Source organism: Pelobates fuscus, chromosome 5 (assembly GCF_036172605.1).
Source record: "Pelobates fuscus isolate aPelFus1 chromosome 5, aPelFus1.pri, whole genome shotgun sequence".
NCBI lineage: Eukaryota > Metazoa > Chordata > Amphibia > Anura > Pelobatidae > Pelobates > Pelobates fuscus.
Window position 1 is genome coordinate 331,498,908 of NC_086321.1, and position 9,847 is coordinate 331,508,754.

The window sequence follows — 9,847 nt, forward strand, 5'->3', positions numbered from 1 at the left end:
TCCCTCTCCTCATCACCCCCCCTCCCTCTCACAATCAGACCCCCTCCGTCACAATCACCCACTCTCCCTCTCCTCATCACCCCCTCTCACAATCATCCCCCTCCCTCTCCTCATCACCCCCTCTCACAATCATCCCCCTCCCTCTCCTCATCACCCCCTCTCACAATCACCCCCTCCCTCTCCTCATCACCCCCTCTCACAATCACCCCCTCCCTCTCCTCATCACCCCCTCTCACAATCACACCCTCCCTCTCCTCATCACCGCCTCTCACAATCACACCCTCCCTCTCCTCATCACCCCCTCTCACAATCACACCCTCCCTCTCACAATCTCCCCCTCCCTCTCATCTTCACACCCCCCTTACAATCACCCCTCTCCCTGAGCTCCCTCTCACAATACTCCCCCTCCCTCTCACAATCACCTTATCACCCCCTCCCTCTCATCATCACCCCTCCCTCTCCTCATCACCCCCTCAATCACCCTCCTCCCTCTCCTCATCACCCCCCCTCATTCATCCCCCTCCCTCTCCTTATCACCCCCTCAATTACCCCCCTCCCTCTCCTCATCACCCCCTCCCTCTCACAAGTATCCCCTCCCTCTCATCTTCACCCCCTCACACCATCACCCACTATATAAGCACACACACTGCATTCACAATACAAACACACACAGACACATACTTATGCATGTGTGTTGGTATGTGTATCTGTATGTGTCAGTGCGTGTATGTGTATCTGTTTGTGTGCCTGTGTTTGTATCACTGTGTCTGTATGTGTGTCTGTATGTGTGTGTGTTTTTATCTATATGTGTGTTTGTATCTGTGTGTCTATCTGTATGTGTCAGTGTTTGTCAGTATCTGTGTATGACTGTTTCTATGTACCTGCATGTGTGTACCTATGTGTCTGTGTATGTGAGCCAGTGTGTGTATATGTAAGTATATGTATGCATATGTGCATACATCTCAGCATTTCGCCTACACTACACACAAATACAATCCTCCATCCAAATGTCAACCCTACCTAAAAACACACCACCATATTCAAAAACCACACTACAGAAAAATGCACGCCTGCATTCAAATGCCAATACGTGCAAACACACCCGTACATTCACTCACACACACAAAAACATAGAGGGGGGTGCCAAATATAGGACCCGCCCCAGGTGCCAAATGCTCCAGGTACGCCCCTAGATATCACCTGTTTCTTTAGGTAAGATTAATTCTGTATATACACCTTTAAAACAAGAGCTGGCAGAATAGTGTGACACCATAAATCTATAGAATAAGTGTTTAAAAATCAAAGACGCACATGCTCCAGAGCTAAAACCCTTTATGCTCCATTATTTTGACCAAGGCTGGCCCATAAGTACTGACCGCCTAGCCCTAGGGCATTCTGTGCATCAAGTGCATCTTGGGCTTCTAGATCACTGGCACTGGCTACGATGGATAATCACAATAAATCAAAAGCTTTATGTTTCCAGAGACATAATATTTTTCTTTCGAATACCTCTTTGTTCGTTTACAACATGTCCTGCTATTTAAGTGCAATCAGCACGTACACCAACACTTCTTGTGACTAAGCTTTTCAGAACAGCTGGAGTGCACGTTCCCAGATTAAAAACCCTGGCACCGTGTAATTAGCCTTTGATCTTCCATAAAACAAGCACATATTTTAATTGGATAATAACTGTTCCTATGTGAACACCTTGAGTTCTGAGGATGGAACCAGTCCAAGGCAATGATTGCTAATGATACTGAAGCTGTGGCACAAACAAGTAAACATGTCTGACCAGTCTAGGAACTCAAAGGTTGGGAAATATAAAGTTTAATCCCCAGGAGAAGATAAGACAGCAATAGAATGTAGAACAGATTGGGACAGAAATGTTCTATCCAAAACAGCAAATAGAGAAGCAGGTTAAATATAAATCAGGGCATAGATTTTTACAGCAGGTAGAAGAAGGACAAGATAAGGTGCAGATACCATGCAGATATATCCAAGAAAAATATATTTAAAATGTCGTAATCATCGCAGAGTTCCTCTGTGCTATAATAAATCATCAACACAATGCATAGACTATATGTTGCCTATTCTATTAGTGCATTATGAGGTCATTAAAATACAGGATTTTTCCTACTGTGTACGTTGGAATGTAGGCCGGTAAACAGCTCAACTGCGGAGAGCGTTGGTTCTCGTAGGCTATTGACGTTGCATGCTCTAATCTGCATTTTGAAAAATAATTTAGTAATAAAATAATAATAATAAAAAGTTCTGAATTTTTCATGTCAGTCGAAGACAAGAATACAGTGCCTCTCAAATAGTATAATCCACAACACATGAGTTCGGACCCAAAAAATGGGTCCTCATGTCACTTAGAAAAAAGGCGCTTGTTCAGCTTTCTGGTTTTTACCAGAATGAATACATTAGATACACTTCAGTTGTACAAACGCAACATAAGTAATTCTGAATGTACGAGAATAGGTCAGAAACTTTCTTTGCACAGGTAGCACTGAATGCCACTTCAATTGGAATGCTGGCATGCACTCTTTTTAGATGAGACTAGGGGTGTAGGATTTTTTTTTTTTTAAATTGACTTTTCCAAGGGTAGCTCAATCTACTTGACCTGACACAAAATAATATCAATCACAAAGACTAGGTGCTCTTGCTTAAAGTCATTGACCTTGACAGAACTATTTGCAATGTGTGTGTGTGTGGTTGCTGTATGTACTGTGTGTTGGCTGTATGTAACGTGTGTGTGTTGTGTGCTGGCTGTATGTACTGTGTGTGTGGTGTGTGCTGGCTGTATTTATTGTGTGTGTGCTGCCTGAATGTAATGTATGTGTGGTGTGTGCTGGTTGTATGTACTGTGTGTGTAGTGTGTGCTGGCTATATGTAATGTGTGTGTGCTATCTAATGTGTCTAACATCATGATGTATGCCAGGGGCTAAACCGCTGAGCATTGTGAAGAGTTGCTGCCCCTACTTGAACCTTCCCATGCCCTGCGGTCTACTGCAGCCCCTAGCTGGCATTATGCGCATCAGACAGTCCTTCCACCGCACCTCTGGCAGCAGGCCTGCCACTTGTTCGCGGCAGGGCTATTAGAATAGAAAACCTGCTTGCCTGGAGCCCGGAACTGCATGTCCTAGGTGTCAGTAGATATAAATTCACCATCCCTGGAATGCCCCCTGTAACAGGAACAGGGTAGACTGGTCCTCAGCTTGAGTTTCAGACATGTTCTCTCCGACCCTTCTTCGCTGGCACCAGAGACCATCATCAGGATTCTTCAGGGTAAGCTCTTACCCTATACCCACTAGACAGGCACATATCTCCTCTGACCGCTCGTTCTACCAGATAGGAATAAATAATGTTGAGTGCACCCAACCTCATCTTCAAAAATAAATTTTTGTTTCACAGGCCCAACTGATTAAGCTCTCAGCGCACAAGTCTGAAGACTCCATCACTATACCCCCAAATAACAGAGACAACACTCCTGTTTAGGGGGGCAAAAATATCCAAGCCACCTCCACTACTATTTACTACTTCACTAAGGACTAGCCTTGAAAACAAATTTCATTGTGACATAGAAAAATACTATATTAAATATAAAAATAGAGAACAGATATACAATATCAGTATATAATAAAATATCTATTCTTAACTATTCTTAACGTAAGAAAGACACAGACATCATAATGTAAAGAAATGTGTCTGCAAGCATCAGAATATTCAAATATATGCAAGTTAGACCAATTAAAAGGTTCAGCATTCTCACTACAACCCTAAAAGACAAAGACTTCAATGGCAGTGACACACTCAGAAAGATATCCCGTTACATCACCAATGACACAAACAGAGTCACTGGTACAAACATCATTTCTGCATTTATATTTCTCGAAGCTGTGGGGCATCGCCGGCAACACCAGCATGTGCCCCCAACCTCCAAATTTTCTGTGGACAGTTCTGAGGGTATGTTTAGGAAACGTCAAGTTTCATCCACCTCTACTGCAACTTTCGATCTCTAAACACTGTAATTTCTATGTAGTTAAGAGAAGTTGAAAAGCATAGGTAAAAGTAAATGTCTAGGAAAATAAAATCCAACTTGGCTACTTTACAGCAATTGCTACACTGGCCAATATTTTGCACCTAAATTGGCAATTCCTGTAAATGACCACAGCTCCCTGTTAGGTGACCTAACCTCTTTGAAATATTATGGAATCTCATGAACTTTTGTCTCTCCCTCTGCTGCTTATATTTAATTGACTAATCACTATCCATGAACTGGTGTACCTCCAGCATCAAGGTTTGAGCCAAGACGTCTCAATGCGAGACAATTCTAATTAAAGAATTGGCCATACTGGTGTGAATATTCTAAAACACGGAAATAGCTCCATCCGTAAACCAAGAGTCATACTTTTAAATATGCCTAGTCATTGTGCAACATAACTCACAGTTTTTTTGGGGTATAATCTTTAGATTCTTCATTTCATTTTTTTACTAGTTTTTTTCATTACAGATAAGATGCAGTGCACACACCTGTTTCTATTTGTTTTATTTAAAAATAAATAGTCCAAATGCCTTTTATCAAATAATTATGTGAAAAAAATTATGTTCCTTTCAATTTTTTATTTTTTTGGGGGTGGGGGACGGAGGGAGTAGAGGGTATTTTATTACTGTTACTTGTCTTAATTATTGGCTTTGAAGAAGTTTCTGCTATCGGATAAGAAATAATAATTATTTTTTTTTAATGAATTTGTGGTCTACTGGTTTTGGAATAATAAAAGATGTTGTCTCAAGCAGCTTCGTTTAAAAACATGGTTTTCTAACTGTGTGACCCTCGTCCTGTCTATCAATCCATCATGTTGATCCTATTGTGCTGCCCTGAAAAATAATTAATCTTTATAATGGACCATTACAAGAAGTCTATGACTGTTCTCTGTAGGTGGGCAGGTAAGTTAAAAAAGCACACATTCAAATTTCCAAGGAATTTCTCATTATTGATTAAAGAGGCAAAGGAAAACCAAAAAATGCCAGTTTATATCACAAGGGACTAACAGATAAATAAGTGCAAGCTTGACAAAAAAGTTCTTGACAAAGTAGAGTGGATAGAAGTGTGGTTCTAAACATGTTGTTGACTGGTGCCTCGTTCTATCTGATGACATGTGTTCCTGCTGTGATACAAAGTATCTCTAATCTTTAGATGATTGGTTGCCACTCCAGGAAGCGATAGGCTTTCTCATTGATGGTCATTTGCCTAGATGATATCTCCCTATCCTGCTGAGTAGGGTTGGAGACACCCATCCATAAGTCATATCCACCCTTTGGTCTGCATATAAGATTCCTGAAGCTGTATTATCAATGCAGATAGAGCATGATCATCAAAGTGGATGCTGATAGGGGCCCATAATATTGCTGTCTGTGGTCTTAAAGGAGCGGCATGCTAGATTAATCTACTCTTCCAGTGTGGCCTTGGAATCTTTGCTGCATTCCTCCAGCTATCAGACTCTACCAGTCCTAGTGTGATGCTGGTCATAGTATAACCCCTTTATCAGTCATTGCAGAGAGATCCATGATATTCATTGCCTAGAACTATCTTTAACCATTCAGTGTGCAGAAGACCAGGCAACACGTAACGTATTACATAACAAATGTCTCTTTCAATGCAGCCCCTATCATTGGGTAATCCGAGGCATTATTCTAACTCAGTCCATGTAGACCTAATTCATGAAGTAACCTACAAACTAATAGCTTCAGACGCTTTAGAGATCTGTTCATTCTAATTAAGTTGGGCATTCCACTTATTTGGCAGAAATGGGTTTACAGGATCACCCCCACTGCTTAGTTTGAGTCTGTGATTTGGCCAGGACAGGACTCTTTAAGATGTCCAAGAATGTGAATATATTTTGGTGTGTGCATTTCAGCCTTGAAATCAATGACTGCACCGTAACTATATTCCAAATATACACACAGCCTAGCAGGGTGGCATGGACTCTTTGTAGACACTTAGACCTGGTTTTCAATTAAGAAGAACTTGTAAGTAGCGGATAGTAACTTCTGCTTGTCCTCAATGGAAAATATAGTCTCGAGCAATTATTATATATGGATTTCATGAGAATTCCATGAGAATGTAATCATGTTTTAATTTGAATATAAAAAGGCTAAAAAAATGAATGCTACTGAACAGCAGAAAAATGCAGTTGTGTAATCATAGAAATGCTGAAGTCAAAAGGAGGGTATGTATCACAACACTGTAATTACCAAAATCCCCTGAACTCTTTCCTCGAGGTCTTGTAGGAGGCAGGAGAAAGACTCAGGTGACTCCGCTGCAACACTGACTAAGGCACAAGATTACAACGCAAGACCCTTGCTCACTCTTAATTTGGATTGGAATGGATCAGACACAGGCGGGTTCTTTGTCTTCTAAAACCCAAACACCAGCACAGACACGAAAACAGGAGTGCCCAGGGTTTGTTAATGCATAGTTCTAGTTGCCCATAGTTTTATTACACTTATCACTGGGATAGTATCATAACATTGTCTGAAGACATAATAAAATGGTGAAAGAAGTAGGACTTACAGCTTCCTGTTCAATACAATATTTCACCATTTTGCCAAAAAACAGTAAAAAGGCCATAGTATTGAACGCTTCATTATTGTGAAGACATGTCTCCTTCTCATACAATGTCAAAATAAAAATCAGGTTTAATGGGAGAATTTAGAATTCATGCATTCGCAACATTCGCCAGTATGTCACTTATAAGTTCAGAGCTATATCAGGCAGGGAAACAGAACATGTTCACCTCATCTGAAAAAGACTGGATATTAGAGGCAAAAACAAAACACAAAAGACAGATATTGTTTGTTGCTTTGTTAATAGTGCTGCCATATGAGAACTACTTTCTCTATTGGTCTATTGGTGACCCTGGAAGTTAAGAAGGAATCACATCATCCCTCCCTTCTTGTTTTTTGTTCTGAATGTGAATGAAATTCTCCGTCCCCAAGGACAATTGATTTTTGCCACGAACATCTCTCACAAAAGCGATAATTTACAAATGTTCTGTAATTACACTTCTTGTGAGACGGCCTCTTATCTGATCATCACGATGCTGTGTTACATTTACTGTCAGTCCATCAAATGAAGCAGATCCCCAGGTGTCCCTATTTAGTCTCTCTTTAGGTTGAGAAATTGTGCTATTTATTAAGGTGCGCGTTAAGATTCATTCAGTGGGAACTATTTACACTGATAATTTCAATATTTGGGATGGCTGCAATAAAGCAGGGATGGAAAGTGGAATCAGTTGTTGGGAGGTCTGTGCCAGGCAATGGCCAGATCTCTAGTGGCTCTCATTGAAAGAACATTAAAGACGATTTGCCTCTTTTGCTAAACATGTACCACAAGTACAGACAGGATAGGGGGATATTTTGGCACCAAGCAAGAACTCACTGGGGTCTAGCCCACCATTGTAGTCTTCTTCTATCATTATCTATATTAAAGCTAAGAATTCAAAAACTCTAGCTGTCCATGCCTGGTTGAGCCACAGACTGGGTTGTTCTCCATGTCTATTCGTGGACAGTTGGCTGTGAACTCTCTGCAATCTTTTCGACTTCTAGATGTTTTCTTGGAACTAACACACAAATGTATTCTTTCTAACTAGGTTACTTTTAGTAGTTGCTTTGGGCGAAGTATTTTCTTTTTAGACGTAACTGAGATAGATGTTTATAATAATGCATTTCCGTACTTTGGCCTATTTAAATACAGATGCCTTTATTGTCATGTTAGCCAACCTTATTACATGGCTCTTTACAAGCGCCTTGTCCGTGTTCCATTATTAAGGGAAGTGGCTGCTTTTGGCATTATTCTATAAAACCGCATTCCATTATTTTCATTTTGCAGTTTGTGCTATGCTGTGTGTTCATTGCCAATAATTATTTTGCACCTCTTATATGTTTTACTACACAGCTGTTTTGTAATGATGGGATGTCTAATACAAATAGATTGACAACAACATTTAAAAACATAAAAAAATAAAATTCTGGCTGTATGCAGCCAAAACTCATTTAAACCTTGGGGGAGGAAAGTTGCAAGACAAAAATGTTAATACATTTGTGTAAATAATTTCGCAAAAATAGAGAGGAATGAGGAACCCTCTCCTGAAGCCAGAGAAAGATACCCAAAAATCAAAGGGCTGCTACCATAATTTGCTTGCAAAACGCTGGGCATATCTGACAATGTGGGAGCATTGCACATGGACAGCCTTGATTGGCTGGCTAGCACAACTTTTTCGTGCCGTCAATGCATCTTTATGAGGAAAATTCAGCGTCTCCATGCAGAGCGTTGGGACGCTAAACGGCAGGGCTGCTTACTGTGCAGCCCTAAACCAGGAAGCCCCTCCATTGACCATCTAAGGAGTGGCCACTTGGAGGTGTCCCTAGGGGCAATGTAAACACTGCCTTTTCTCTGAAAAGACAGTGTTGACACGAAAATGCCTGACGGGAGCTATTATACTCACCAGGACAACTACATTAAGCTGTAGTTGTTCTGGTGACTATAGTGTCACTTTAAAATAGGTCTTTGAAGAAAAGAGCGACAACATAGGGCTCGGCAAAAGGTGTGAATGGCATAATGCTTGGCAAGAGGTAGTAGATAGTATAAAGCTCTGCCAGAAGGAGGGAATACAAACCTCTGCCAAGTAAAAGAGTCAATACAAGGCTCTGCTAGAAGAAGGAGGGCTCACAAGGCTCTGCTAAAGGAAGGAGGGAGTACAATGCTCAGAACAGGGATGGATGTAGTTCAAGGCTTGGCAGAAGTGGATATAGTAGCACTGGGTTTTAGAGGGTGGGAGGAGGTAACAGAAGGTCCAAGGAGTTAGCATAAGGCTAAGGAGTTAATATAAGGAGGAGGCTAAAAGCCGTGTAGGAGTAGGTTGTGGCGTAAGGCTCTGCAGGACAGGGAGATAGTAAAAGACTGCAGGGGAATGAACGCACAAAAATATCCTGCAGGATGAGAAAGAAATAAAATGTCTATTTAGTGACAAATAAGGCTACATTGGCCTCTACAAAGAAAAGAATGAAAAAAAAAGGTGCAGAGGGAAAGAGGGAGGAGAAAAGTTGAAGGGGGAGTAGGTAGCACAGGGTTCTGCGCATGACTTGTCACCATTGTATCTGTAGTCCCCATCATTGTCACCAATAAGAATAGGGAAGTTCATGATGCACCCACAGATGTCGTGCCCCCATGCCCCCCCCCCCCCCCCCCCCCCCCCCCGCGCCCACATCATAACTGTCCCCTCTGTACTTTGATGATTTGTTTTGATGAGCGTTAAGTTACAGGGAAAAATGATCAAGCTTACAGAGTCCATAAATAACAAAAATAGGCAGTCTGAAAGTAAAATAATAAACATAAGATCTTTTTTTTTTTCCAAGTTGTCAAAAACAACTGTTTATAAGAAGAAACAAAACAGAAGTAATAAGGCATATTTATCACACTCCATTACCAAGCTAAAAATGTCTAATGCCAGGGATAGCATTACAGCAACAAATACCATAATGAACTGACTGCCTGGCACGGAACGAGATGCTTTTTTTAAAGTTATGTTCTATTTATTACAAGGTACAAATAGGCTCTGAGGAAGGGTGATACAGAGTGTGATAAAAATAGGATTTACATTAATCTATTTAAAGAAGCCTGTCATTTTACAGTTTATAAAAACCCTTTTCCTTTTTTTTTTTTTTCATTCAGAGGTTTTATTAAGGTCATACATTAGGTACAGGTGAGTGTGATCACACAGATGTCCGAGTACAGTGACATGAAGTTCAGGTTGGTATACAATGAAATAACAGGTTGAAAGCGTAT